The following is a 300-nucleotide window of genomic DNA, read 5'->3' as shown; positions in this document are numbered from 1 at the left end:
ATAACCATCTGTAACTTCCTTTAAATAATTTTCTTATATTCGCAGAACCCAAATATACATATCATACAGAAATCTGAATACTTACACATTTTATTCAGGTAATATCAATACGTCCCAAAATTGGATAAAAATGGCAATACAAAAAAAAATCTAATCTCCTATGCTAAAACATCACACAAATTAATCAAACATTATTTTACGTAACACAACTTCATCAAAATACCATTAGCGCATTATATCAAAGACAACTCATCAGTTAACTACACAATCTAATCACAAAGAACACTTACATACATACAT

The 300-nt window shown here is 27.7% G+C and overlaps 1 protein-coding gene across 10 annotated transcripts in view; it reads right to left on the bottom strand.

The window, feature by feature from the left end:
* Positions 1-300, bottom strand: part of LOC119588069 (leucine-rich repeat serine/threonine-protein kinase 1-like) — a 34,372-nt gene that overhangs the window by 29,399 nt on the left and 4,673 nt on the right. The window lies entirely within an intron of this gene.

Source organism: Penaeus monodon, chromosome 23 (genome assembly GCF_015228065.2).
Source record: "Penaeus monodon isolate SGIC_2016 chromosome 23, NSTDA_Pmon_1, whole genome shotgun sequence".
NCBI classification, from domain to species: domain Eukaryota; kingdom Metazoa; phylum Arthropoda; class Malacostraca; order Decapoda; family Penaeidae; genus Penaeus; species Penaeus monodon.
This window is presented reverse-complemented; position numbering and strand designations above follow the sequence as displayed.